General features: G+C 36.6%; 1 protein-coding gene across 2 annotated transcripts in view; it reads left to right on the top strand.

Annotated features, from left to right (window-relative positions):
• The first annotated feature begins 4,372 nt into the window (after nucleotides 1–4,372).
• The window catches only part of LOC107664200 (protein-methionine sulfoxide oxidase mical1-like), a 45,414-nt gene continuing 36,644 nt past the window's right edge, over nucleotides 4,373–13,142 (top strand). The window contains exon 1 of one of the 2 annotated variants that reach the window (XM_016454696.1): nucleotides 4,373–4,469. The gene's annotated coding sequence lies outside the window, so the exon portion shown is untranslated. The remainder of the gene's footprint in view (nucleotides 4,470–13,142) is intronic. The other variant, XM_016454697.1, reaches the window with a different exon arrangement.

Below are 13,142 nucleotides of genomic sequence, written 5' to 3'. Positions count from 1 at the left end.
TATTGCGAAATAATTTGATTCAGATCGGGACTTCGGAGCGGGTTCGCAAATCATTTGATTCAGATAAGAAATAAGCGGATTCGTGAATCTTTTTATTCAGGTCGGGACTTCGGAGCAGTTTCACGAACCATTTGATTCAGATCGGGACTTCGGAGCGGGTTCGCAAATAATTTGATTTAGATTGGAACTTGGGAGCAGGTTCACAAATAACTTGATTTAGATCGGGACTTCGGAGCGGGTTCGCAAATAATTTGATTTAGATTGGAACTTGGGAGCAGGTTCACAAATAACTTGATTTAGATCGGGACTTCGGAGCGGGTTCGCAAATAATTTGATTTAGATTGGAACTTGGGAGCAGGTTCACAAATAACTTGATTTAGATCGGGACTTCGGAGCGGGTTCGCAAATAATTTGATTTAGATTGGAACTTGGGAGCAGGTTCACAAATAACTTGATTTAGATCGGGACTTCGGAGCGGGTTCTTGATTTAGATGATTTAGATTGGAACTTCGGAGCAGGTTCACAAATAACTTGATTTAGATCGGGACTTCGGGCAAATAATTCAAATAATTTGATTTAGATTGGAACTTCGGAGCAGGTTCGCAAATAATTTGATTTAGATTGGAACTTCGGAGCGGGTTTGCGAATCATTTGATTCAGATTTGAACTTCTGTGCGGGTTAGTGAATCATTGTTTCCCAAAAGCATGTTAGCTAATACGGTCGTTAATTCCATTAAACTCTATTGGTAACGACGAAACTTGCGACCATATTTGCTTTTGGAAAAATGCACCCCTGATCGGGACTTCAAAGCAGGTTTGCGAATCATTTGATTCAGATCGGAACTTCGGAGCGGGTTCGTGAATCATTATTTGGAGTGGGCTTTCTTTCTTTCATTCTCTTTTTCTTTTTTTTTATTAAACAGCGCAAAACATCAAACCATTAAGTAAGTACAGGTATAAAAACAAAACAGAAAAGAAAGAAAGAAAGCATATACATATACAAATCCATATAGTAAAAGTTTTTAGCGTATTGCTTACCATTTGTATAACCACAGTTTTACTACAAATACCATGTTTTTTTGTACAATAATAATAATAATATAAAAGAAAGAAATGTAGGCCTACACCTTAAGAGGACACATAGGATGAATATAGAGATACAGTTTTGACTGCTTTAAGCGTTGGATAGTTTTCATATAGGCCTACGTGTCTAGATCAACTTTGAATACAGAGAAGAGAGGTTTAGAGGCAGATTTTTGTTTATGTATGTGAAATGCAGCTAGCAGGAAATACAGATTATCCTTAATTATGTTATATTTTCCTATATTGTCTTTTGAGTAGTCAAACAATCCGAAGAAAATATCTTTAAATCTGCTGCTGTAATGTTATTGGTTTTACATAATCAATATTGTGTAATTAGTCTGATTAATATGCTAACATAAAAAGCTCTCTTTATGAGTTATGAGTATGTTAGCTATCAAAGACTTTAGATGACATGAAACTGTGGTCAAAAGTCTGTCATAAATGCGAAAATGTAGGCTAGTTGGATGGGGAGGGGGTGTTGTTTGCTGTTATGTCCCCACCAATGTCAAAATCACACCTTCGCCCCAGCTAAATTAAGGAATTTGTGTCTAATGGACTGTTGTGTTTGGTCTGTGAGCCAGGGGCGTGTCTAGAACATTTTAAATGGGGGGGGGCAGTCTGGGTCACCACCTCAAAAGGAGGTAGTACATAACATACACGATGTTAAGTAAGGGATAATGTATTTATAAAGAGAAGAGAGCCGCTTATTACACGGCTAAAAAGATTTGTTTTTACCATGTTGAAATTAATGCTGAAGTCTTCCATTATAACACGCAGTGGTTAAGTGTTTTCAGTCACAAGATGGCGCCAGACAGTCAACGATAGCGGAGTGACTCGTTAAGCATATAAGTAGTACCGGTCAAGATAACTTTTAGTACCCGGATGAGCCGTGTGTTATTCAATTTGGCGGTTGTTATCTGGGAATAACATACCGCTGGATGGCGCGATTGACCAATCAGAATCAAGTATTCCACAGAGCCGTGTAATAATATATTAATTGCGCAGTGTGAGATTCATTGGTAACACAACTTTGTGAGATCGCGATGAACAAAGAGTGACAGCTTTTTAGTGGTTATGAGCGCTCTTTGCAAGCTTTCTAGGCAATCAATTTAAAATGTAGAACGTTTTTTGGCCACACACACTTTGCAAAGTTTCGTGAATGACATCTGCAGGGACATTTATGCGGGATTCGCTCTGGAAGTAGCAGTGTTTGACATGGTGATAACCATAGCAATAGACGGGACAAAATATGTGAAAAATGTGCATTAAGACTAGAGCACCTTCACTAATTTCAGAAGCACCCTCAGTGATTATTTCTGGAACCTCGTTGATACACTTTTGTTGTATAACTATATACAAAAACAACAAAATACAAATGCACTAAATAAAATAATTTAATAAATGCATATTTACAATTTAAGCACTTAACTAAAATAAGTATTACCGGTAATAAAATAAATAACTAGAAAAGGCTGACTATATTCAGCTTGCTTCCATTTAGTGAGAAAAGCCTACTCTTCACCTGAATTAGAAAAAAAGCTCCTCTGGTCTTCAGTGATGCGAGGACAACGTTTGAGCGTACTTGTAATATCTGTGTGAGAGCAGAGCCAGTTCATAAAAGAATAATGCATATTTAAAAGCACACGTCCAGTTTTGTGTGAGTTAAGGAAATCTGCTTGCGAGTGGAGGAGATTCGTGCTTGCATATTAGGCCTACATGGATCACGTCACATTATGCGCTCGCGACATTGTCGTGGCTTAGGGTTAGAGAGTCGGACTCGTAACCCAAATGTTGCGGGTTCGAGTCTCGTACCGGCAGGGATTGTAGGTGGGGGCAGTGAATGTACAGCGCTCTCTCCCACCTTCAATACCACGACTGAGGTGCCCTTGAGCAAGGCACCGAACCAACTGCTCCCCGGGCGCCGCAGCAAAAATGGCTGCCCACTGCTCCGGGTGTGTGTTCACGGTGTGTGTGTTCACTGCTGTGTGTGTGCACTTTGGATGGGATAAATGCAGCGCACTAATTCCGAGTATGGGTCACCATGCTTGGCAATATGTCATGTCACACTCACACTTAAGATCGCGCTATAGAAGCCGCCTAAAATTAAGTATAAAGAGGAGAACACATGCCAGGATGCGCCACTGCCAGATGCAGTTAGAAATGTACTAAAAACCAGCCTATCACAAGACATCTGGTAGGGGGGGCACCTGGGGTGGCCAGACAAATTTCGGGGGGGCGGTGCCACCACGTAGACACGCCCCTGCTGTGAGCTCAATACATAATCAGATATTATCCAACAGCTTTAATTTGATGATAATACATTTGTTTCATCATTGCGTTTTGAACTATCGACTGAAAGCCAGTTTATTGTCCTCTAGCGACACCTACTGTTATGTTAACGTAAACTGCAATATTTACATCCAGTTTAACCATAAACTGTATACAGGTTATCTAAGTAATCTTGCTTTTTTGTTGGACTTCAGTTAGATATTACGTCTACATCCCACAGCTTTATTCACGATCGTACAATTATATTATATACGTTTGAAGGTCTATCTTTTGATATTTAACTTTAAACTTTTTAGAACTTCTCTTTTTTTTTAAGTTTATTAAATCTTTTTAAAGACCAACTTGTTAGTACAGACTGTGAATAAAGCTTTTGACCGAATTCTGTTCAAAAGTGAAAGTTGGTGTTGCCAAAATAACCTTGTTAAAACACACCCTGCTTCTCTAAAACTCTGCAACAGTGTCTGAAAATAGTCTTTGGGGTTCATAAACTGAGCAAAAGATAGGTCTGCCCTGCCCTGTGGTAATAACTTTTGCTTACGCATTACCCGGAAATGTTACTTTACGAATCAGAAAAGGTTTACCTTATGAATATTAATTACGTCCAGATGACGTTGAAACCCCCTCAGGTATAGAAGGGACGTCAAATCACTTCCCTAATTAATATTTATTATTTATTTTTAATCAAACCTTAAGTAAACCGTTTTTATGTTATTATTGATATTATTATTATTATTATTATGTTATTAAATAATATGACAAAAGTGTACAAATACTGGATAAACACGTATTCAGTTAATGAACTTTGATTTGTATATGTAAATGAAGCATACATAAAAACACATTATAAAATAACGTTTCGTAGTAGAAAAAAAATCCAACGGCGCAAAGAACACTAGAAAAACTTCGCCTTTCGCGTTTGCCGTTTAGCCAATCAAATCGTCGAACGTCACTGTATGTAATTAATATTCATGAGCCTTGCCTTCTTCCCGGTAGGATTCAATGCTTGGACGGACGAGCCGCCGCAGGTGAGTCAAAATCGCCGAGGGATAAACAAGGACGTACAGCTGGTTTGAAAGAATCCTAAACTGGCTTACAAGGTAATTGTTCATTTGATTAACTCAAATCACAGAGATGTCCTGTCAGTCGATTAATTACTAAACCAGAAAAATGTACTTTAGTGAGCGTTGAAGGAGAAGGAAACAAGTGAACTTGTGTTGATGTGATGTGCTAAAGTTGTATAAAGTTGTTACAGTGAATACATGGTTTCTGCATGTTTAGATAGATAGATTAAACTTGTTATTACACTGTCTTAAACTGTTTTCACAAACCGGAATCTTGAAAAATAACAATAAAAATAACGTACATGTATGTATATTTAAGTTGCCGTCAAATAAGAGTCACGTTTTCTGAATTTTGGGTTTTTAATATGTTTATTCCAGGTTATAGATAATGAGCGCATGCCAATACATGTCTAAATCGTGTTACGACATGCTTTGCCATGTTTTTTTCACATACCATGGTAAACTATGTGAAGATGATAATCTGTACTCATTTACTGTGCCATAGTATATAATCAATCATCTGAAACAATCACTACCATAGTACCAGTTTTGTATGTAGATTTGGAGTACCATACTGTAAATACCACTGCACATGGAATTCAGTAGCACTACTACAGCAGTTTTATAAAGACAGGGTGCCTTTTCTGTCTTTTTCCGATTTTCTCACTGCAAAGCTGTCATATTACATGCCACTAGTATAATTGTCTTTCTGTTTAGTGTCGTTTTGTGGTTTGTGCTTTTCTTGCTAAGTTTAAGCATTGTTTTTCTGTTAAAAGCGCCGTCTCATTTGCAGACGCGTGAAAGCCACACTGAGACTGTTTCCTGAGATAAAGCCCCTTGGGATGTTGCAGAAATTTGTTGGTGGTGACATCATGTGTGTGTGTGTGTGTGTGTGTGTGTGTGTGTGTAGTGTTGGGTAACTCAACTTTTCACATAGCTGAAACTGATGACTGATCACCTTGTGAGTGCAGGGGAAAATTCTGCATTATAAAATGATGTAGATTTCTTACCCAAAACTCTCAGAAAAAAGGTGCAAAAGCTGTCTCTGGGGCGTTACCTTTTCAAATAGGTGCACCTTTGTACCTAAGGGGTCCATAGTGGTACCTTTAAAAGTACATATTAGTACCTAAAGTTGACATATTTATACCTAAATGTACTTATGTATCTTTTTTGAAAAGCTACTCCCCAGTGACAGCAGCTTATGTAACTTTTTTATGAGAGTGAACTTACTGTACTAAAGTAAGTTAACTTTAGTTAACCCTGGGACTTTAATCTTTGCTTATGTTTATTGCTGTATTTATTAACAGTGGCTGTTATCAACCATTGCATCATAGACTGTTCTCTTTAAGTTTGTGTCATGATTTTATGAATTAACAGCATATATCTGTGTGGTACGTGCTCCGTCCCATGTGGATTTGAAAATGGAACACCTCTTATAGTCATGAATGGATGAATCTCACAAAACCTGTCAAGAACATGTCCGGGTCACATTTCTCCCAAAGTTAGTTTTTGATGAGGGTTTCTGACTGAAATATGTATCTAATTAAGTTTCTTAATGTGTATGTGACTGTGTGCAGGGCTTCCTCCAACTTTATGACCCCAAAATAATATATGTGACCCTGGACCACAAAACCAGTCATAAGGGTCAATTTTTCGAAATTGTGATTTATACATCATCTGAAAGCTGAATAAATAAGCTTTCCATTGATGTATGGTTTGTTAGGATAGGACATTTGGCTGAGATACAGCTATTTGAAAATCTGGAATCTGAGGGTGCAAAAAAATTAAAATATTGAGAAAATCGCCTTTAAAGTTGTCCAAATTAAGTACTTAGCAATGCATATTACTAATCAAAAATTAAGTTTTGAGATATTTACGGTAGGAAATTTACAAAATATCTTCATGGAACATGATCTTTACTTAATATCCTAATGATTTTTGGCATAAAAGAAAAATCGATAATTTTGACCCATACAATGTATTGTTGGCTATTGCTACAAATATACCCCAGCGACTTAAGACTGGTTTTGTGCTCCAGGGTCACATTAAATACATTTTACCCCATGTTGTAATTATCAAAATGCGTACATGTGTAAAAATTCAGCAAGCTATTAATGCAGTAAACCATAATAGTTATTGTTGTTTATTCTTTATACTGATCTGATATTCCTAAAATCTTAATTTTCTTAACATAATAATAAAAAATAATTTATTGAAATAATAAATTAGGTTAGATTTGGGGCTGAAATTGAGTTTCCTGCTGCCTTAGAGATCTCATATCCGACACTGCAGCTGTTTAGTTTATTTTACAGCATATGAAGCTACATCATAAGATCAGCAGTTCACTATGCATGTGCTTATAATAAGGGCAGAGATTTGCACCTTCCATGCAGAATCAATAAACTTTATAAATTTTATAAGTAGTGATGGCGATAGTTAGGCCTGTCACGATAACAACTTTTTGTTGTGTGATATTTTGCCCCAGAAATAATTGCAATAAGCGATATTATTGTCATTTTAAAGACCATTTTATGCCACTGAATATATAATCATAATGTAACAGCATAATAATGCAAGAAGGCCTACACACTTCCAAATGACAACAAACTTTTAATTTTTTAGAATATTTAGATCATGGAAATTAAGTATCAAAATATTAGATACCTTAGAGCAGTGTTTCCCAACCTTTTTTCAGTCGCGGCACCCTTTGGAAATTTTAACAACATTGTGGCACCCTACAAAATTAATTTTGTCACAATATTAAAATTTCTAACTTTGATATGATAATTTGAAAAGTATAGATATTCGGTACAACAGGGAAGAACTGCAGAATATAATGTCATACAGATATTTTTAATATTATTTAAAAAAATTGTCCATCAATGGTGGCAACAGTAGGCTAATTTCTAATGAAGAGACCAATTTATATGACAGATTTTAATGTAGGCTTTTATACACATGTAAACATTATTTAATTACCATTATAACTAGCTATCTCACAAATTTTTGCTCACTCAGTGTTTTTTTAATTTTACAGTGGGGTAATTTTGGTGCAGTAGCATGAGATAGCTTGATTTCAAACTTTGAATTGCATGAACGGTATATGAGTGGAGCACTCACATGGGCCGTGAGCGACTGAGCGGAGCACACACACGCATAGAGCGGATAATACGCAGAGCGTCACACCACGTGAAAGTGAAACCTGAGCGGTGAACTAATTTTCGGCAGCCGAAATTTCGGTGCATCTCTAACTATTGGCGACATCAGAAATGGATATTATATAATAGATGTTTTTTTGAACATTTTAGTCATTTAAAAATATTAAAAAAGGATTTTTTACACAGCACCCCTGCTCTCGACAGACGGCACCCCGGTTGGGAAACACTGCCTTAGAGAACTTGAATAAATAGTAAATAAACATTTTCTAACAAAACGTGCAAGTAACAAGTAGAAAAAAATAGAGTTTTCCATCTACAGACTTTCCCTGACCTTCTTTTCTCTGTAAATTGAGGGTGCACACTATTGCTGAGAAACACAATCACTACTTAGCAGTCAGATGTCCGTATGCACAAAGGCACAGATCCCTAAACAAGACCATATCTGCAGATTAAACTGTAGAATCATCTTTTCATTATGTACGAGAAGCTGCAAAAGACACAGGCACAAATGCAATGTACAAAACATGGTGACATTCATTTTTAAGTAAATATAATGGGCTATATATTGCATCACCAAAAATTATTGAGGTCATGTACATATATTGTGCGATAAGTCGATATATTGATTATTGCGACAGGCCTAGCGATAGTTTAAGGGTGGATCCTACAAAAACCTGGCAAGATCACATTTCATGCACAAAAAAGGGAAGAAAAAAATCCATAAAGTAAAAAAAAGCTTTTATTTCTTTTGTATTATGAGATTATTTTTATGTCATAATTTACCCCCATGAAATCTAGCTAATTATTGTAATGCATCTGGACATTTCACTTTTGAGTTTTGTGATTCTCATTATTTTGATTGGTGAATGCAGTTCATTTTTACTATATTGAATTATTTTCACTTTAAAAAAAATGTAAATAAGTAAATAAATGTGTATTTTTATATTAAAGACAATTCTTCATAATGTTAATGTAGTTTTTAAATATTACTTAAATATTGTATTATTATTATTAATATTTATTATGATTATATTTTTTGGAGAGTGAAATATGGCTTGGAAATATTCTTGACAGGTTTTTGTGAGATCCACCCACTCGATTTATGAGAGGTGTTAATATGTGTCATGATTGGCATGCTGTACCTGAAAAGATGTGTGTGTGTATGTGTCTCACATCTGTTCCTCATATCACAGGCCTTTATGTTCAAACAACAGCAAAACCGACATGCTGTCAACTGACTCATTTAAACTCTGTCAGTCAGTATCCCTACCATTTGTTAAGTGTTAACATGAACAAGACATGACTTTGTTTGTTTCCAGGAAGTGATGTGTGAGAGATTATTGTCTGCGTTACATGCTGCGTGACTGTAAAACATTCGGGAAGTGCTGCAACATTTGTTTGAAGCAATTTGTTGGCACACAGGGGTCTGATTATGGGGTTTGAACACGAAAACCACCTGAAGTCACGTGCTGTTTTTCACACAGAAAGAGTAACAAGACGTCACCCTAAAAAAGGAGTTACAGTATTGAATTAACCTCACTTTAGCAATGCATTCTACATTACAATCAGTGTTTTCTTAAACTCTTAACATCAATGATGCTTTAGATCATAAAACAACACATCCAAATTTCTAGGACTTTGTCCTTGATGTTTATCATTTCAACACACTGAAAAGTTGAACTGGGAACCAAGAAGTAATCTGACGTCATTAGAGATGAGGTAAAACAGGGAAATCTTTAATTAAAACAGGGATGTCACAAAATGCAGTATTGAGTCTGTCCTCATTAATACCATATGTGTTAGTTACAAGCCTCTGTTTTAAAGGAAGTACTTACAGTAGCTCAGCACACTAAGAGTCAGACCAGAGATGCTGTGAAGTGTGTATCATTTCACTTTATCCTCTTAACTCAAGTTTAAACTGCATTTAAGCATTTAAAGGTAAGAGTTTATCAGTTTATATGCGACTAGTAATTCTAATGTGGTATTAGATAAGTTATTTAGGATGCTAAATTTAAACATTATTAAAATGCTTTCACTTTTCATATGTGATTGAATTGAAAGTGAACTTGCTTGTTTAACTTGCATGGCTTCTTTCCACAAGTGATGTATTTATTGTATCAAAGAGAAAGAATGTCCAACATGACTGAAGGCAAAATTTGTGCTTTGTAAGAATCTGCATGTGATCCAGAGAGTTTGTAATGACGCGGACACTTTGCATTCATGAAACCCACAAGAATCGCAGGTGACACTGAGTGTTGTGTTAAAATAGTCTTGCTTCAATTACACTCATCAGTGTGGGCTGGAAATCTAAATTTACACGTACATTACTGTCACATGAAACACTTAGCAATATATTCCACCGTGTTTTTTTGTACAGCCTGCAGCCAGTGACTCACTTGACGTGATGTTATGCAGTAGTACCGGTGTGCACTCGCTTGCTTGCTTGTTGTTGTAAACTAACCTAAATCTAGTTTTGTGACATATCATTAGTCATAACTGCTGTCCGTTTATGTGAACTCGCGGGGTTAACTTTACAATACATTGTTGCCTGCTAAAAGTTGTGGAACTTGATTCCATGAAGCTCATTCAGGCTGAACAGTATGCTATGCTTTTGTTTAGGCACTCGTCTCTGCAATTGAATTGAGTCTTTCGTTTGTTGTAAGTTTATTTTGTTTATTATAGTAATGTTTGTTGTCTTATGCATACATGTAGAACATTTTATTTTAATATACAGGTGTGTGTGTGTATACGTGTATAAATATAAATATTTATTTATGATAATTGTGTGTATATATATATATATATACATATATATATATAATATTGTGTGTTTGTGTAAATATATAGGCCTATATAACAGAAATATATACACTGCCATTCAAAAGTTTGGAATTAGTAAGATTTTTATAGCTTTTTTTTTTTACAGAATTTTCTTATGCTCATCAAAGCTGCATTTATTTGATCAAAAAAAAAACAAAACAGTATTATGAAATATTATTGCAATTTATAACAGTATTAATATACTTTAAAATCTATTTTATTCCTGTGATGCAAAGCTGAATTTTCATCAGCCATTACTCCAGTCTTCAGTGTCACATGATCTTTCAGAAATCATTCTGATATGCTGATTCATTATCAATGTTGGAAACTATTGTTGCTGCTTAAGATTCTTTAAAATGATCAGGTTTTTCAGAATTCTTTGATTAATTAAAATAAAAGCTTTTATTCAAAATAGAAGTCTTTTGTAACAATGTACAGTACACTATCATTCAAAAGTTTGGGGTCAGTAAATATTTTTTCTCTCTTTTTTGAAAGAAATGAATGTTTATTTACTGTACCAAGGATGTGTTAAATTGATAAAAAAGTGATAGTAAAAACTTCTGCTGAAATACTGTTAATTTTCATCGCTCAAAATTTGAAGGAATATTAGCAGTGAATACACCACTGTTCTACTAGCATGTTTTACAAAATAACCAAGGTGCTTCAACAAAAACCTTAATTTTGTGGAAAACACAGGGCTCAAAATTAGAGAACAGTAACCACTGTAGCATGAAAGAAGATTACATCTAAAATATTTGAGTGTTACAGCTGTCAAAAGTTAGTCGGAAGTGTAGAGGCCCTTGCTTTTGAATGATTTCAGGCTTTCAGCAGATCCGCAGCCACAGGACATCACCAGTTTCTCACACTGCACTGGTGGGATCTTGGTCCACTCTTCTTCCACTCTCTTCCATAGTTTGCTAACTGTAGTGGGTTTCTTAGCTGTAAATTTCTTGTTCTTTCTGCTGATGAGAGGCTTGGTCATTGCAGACTAGGCATTTGAAGCAAAAAAAGAATGGTGTGATATTAGCTTTGTGAAATTAGCACATAAAACTGCATAAAAACAGCAGACGGGCTGAATGAGAACGCAGATTCTCTCTCTGACAGCAGGTGGCGCTCATGGGACAGCAGCGATGCAGCGGGGGGTTTTTTTGTTTTGTTTTTTTCCTGCTGTAAACAAAGCAGCACTGTACGTATAAACACTACTTTTACATGCATTGTACAGAGTTAAGATGAAAAGGAAATACCATCTAAACTTGTCAGTTCCCCTCAGATGTATTCATATTATAAATACCCACCCCCAATTGTATCGCGATTCATTTAACATCTCATCTGACTTGAATTATCACATTTTCAACCAGCTCGGAGTGCATCCCTTACATGTTGTCTTACATTCAGGGTTTGAAATTAACTTTTTCACTCACCAGCCAATTTGGCTACTAAATATTTAAGTTACCGGCCATTCATAATTTCTACTAGCCAAAAAAATTAAACAAATAAATTATGAAAAAAAGGCCGGAGGTAAGCCAACAGCTTGAGGCCGTCAACACTGGATGCGACAAAGTGACCATTGCAAATCATTTGTACTTTGTCAAACAGTAGGCCTACGTCATAAATAGAACGAGGCATCAGTTTACTGTCGGGGATTTGTCGTGCTGTGCTGTGCCACATCCAGTGTAGGCCGCATCACCGATTATAATGGGTTCTATAGTATTTTGTCGCATCTGGTGTAGACACGGTGCGAGTCTTCAGGCATTTTTTGACTTTTCATTATTGCTTCAATGCAAAGGAAACCAGTGCGCCCGCCACGCCATTATTTGTTGCGTAGTGACGGGTACAGGGCTGGACTGGGGTTAAAATTCGGCCCTGGACAAATCCAGCCTATCCGGCCCTCAAGTTCCCCTGTGAATGTTTTGCTGTGTTATAGGGCCTTCAATTGGAGTAAGTAAATAAATAAATAAATGAGGACAAAAACAAATAATGATATATTGTTTACATTGCAGTTTGTTTACATGCATTTTACCTTGTCGTGGCTGTTTTCAGGCAGAACCTTTAATGTTGTCATATCACACAACTGTATAACACAATTCTGTGTCATTTCTGAATGGATCAAGCGATTTGCGCTGTTTATCTTTTATAAATCGTGGCGGAAGCGCCGCGCTGTGCGGGAGACTGATCCCGCTCTGCTTTAACGCGCGGCTGGCGGATGCACCGGGTAGCACCGCTTCACACTTTTGGAGTACTTGCTTTTTGCAGTTTCGCGTGGGCTGTAATTTAAAAACAGCGCCTAATATGAGGTCTCCCTCGCTTCGGCGATCGACCCACCGGGAATGTCCCGGTGCTCCTGATGGCCAGTAGCTGCATCGCTGGGTATGTTCAAGTAAGCTAGATATGCCCAGATGCTGCGCAATAGGCTTATTTAATATATCATGATGCTAGTGATTTGACAGCGTTACCCGCCACAGCTGATTTTTACCCGCATTTGGCGGGTTGGCGGGTGTTAATTTCAAACACTGCTTACATTGTAGGTTGTTTTCTAATTTTGATCTCCACTATATATTACTGTTGTTGTCATATTTTATAGATCAGGAGTTTTTAAAGTCTTAATCTGCACTGTCACAAATGAAGGACTTAAAAGTAGGGATGCGCCAATCCGATATTCGTATCGGCTCCGATAGTGCCATTTTTCTCGGATCGGGTATCGGTCAGAGAGGGCCGATCCAAATCCGAGATT

Source organism: Sinocyclocheilus anshuiensis, unplaced genomic scaffold (genome assembly GCF_001515605.1).
Source record: "Sinocyclocheilus anshuiensis isolate Anshui unplaced genomic scaffold, SAMN03320099.WGS_v1.1 scaffold67, whole genome shotgun sequence".
NCBI classification, from domain to species: domain Eukaryota; kingdom Metazoa; phylum Chordata; class Actinopteri; order Cypriniformes; family Cyprinidae; genus Sinocyclocheilus; species Sinocyclocheilus anshuiensis.
This window is presented reverse-complemented; position numbering and strand designations above follow the sequence as displayed.